This window comes from Sapajus apella, unplaced genomic scaffold (assembly GCF_009761245.1).
Source record: "Sapajus apella isolate SASKATOON/1434 unplaced genomic scaffold, GSC_monkey_1.0 scaffold31, whole genome shotgun sequence".
Taxonomy (NCBI): Eukaryota; Metazoa; Chordata; class Mammalia; order Primates; family Cebidae; genus Sapajus; species Sapajus apella.
Window position 1 is genome coordinate 23,711,380 of NW_022436971.1, and position 1,125 is coordinate 23,712,504.

Consider the following 1,125-nt stretch of genomic DNA (forward strand, 5'->3'; position numbering starts at 1 on the left):
CTGAGGACAGCCGCCCACCCCTCAGCCCGGGGATAGCCGCCTACTCCCTCAGCCTGAGGACGGCTGCCCGTGCCCCTCAAGAACAGCTGCCCTCTCCTGCCTGCCACTGCCTGGGCTGATGCTCTCAGGCAGCCCCACGGTCTCTCCTCAGGGCTGGGTCAAGCTCGGCTCCACTTGCCTGGGACTCCAGGCTCCCTCCTCACCTCCAGTCTAGTAGGAGACAACCGTGTTCAAGGAGACAAAGTCTCCCAGGGCAGAGGGCTGGAGAACCAGAGCCGGAATGCTGTTTTGCCGTTTACTCTAAAGAGCAGCGGAGCTGGCGTGAGGAAACAGGCACATGCTCCCAGGACATTTGGAGAATCAGATTTGAAAAAAAAGATCTTCACTGGGGTGTGAGATCAAAACTCAGAAGCAAAAAATATAACCTAGGTTTAGCCTGGAAAAAAAGACTCAGTCCGAGGCCACGAATCACTCCTGGGGCATCTGTGAGCGTTCTGCACCAGAGCCCGGACCAGAGGGTGAGGAGGCTGCACCCCAGGGTCCCGGGCAGGAAGAGGAGTCCGGGCGCTGAGCTGGACGGGGGAATCCAATCTGCTGATTCGGAGGTGAGTGGGACAGGCACGCACGCGTGCAGGCCTCGGAGGGCGGCCCCTGAGCGCGGAGTAAGTGAGGCCAAAGACAAACGGAGGTGGACAGGCTCAGGTTTTCCACTCAGCCTGCTTTTGAAGCCTCTCTGGCACCTGTGCTGAGCTTTCAGGCATGGAGAAGGGGCTGGTTCCTCAGCACAGGCCTGGTGAAGGCTCAGAGGCTGGGAATACAGAAGCCTCTATTTGGGCCAGGGAGGTGTTTACAGACCAGGCTGGTTTTAGGAAAATGCTCCCATTCCTTAAGAACATTTGGAGCAGATGATCTCAGGGAGCAGCTGCTGGGCTGGGAACGGGCTGTGTGGTGGTTTTTAACAGCCAGGACAGACGACAGAAACAGGCAGGAAGAAGTCAGTACAGAGAAAGGGCAGGGGGCCCATCTCCATTTAACAGCCGGCGTCCTCAGAAGGCACAGCCTGTGGTGGCCAGCGCCTGGCTGCGTGGCTCCGTGGCGTCCTCAGAAGGCACAGCCTGGGGTGGG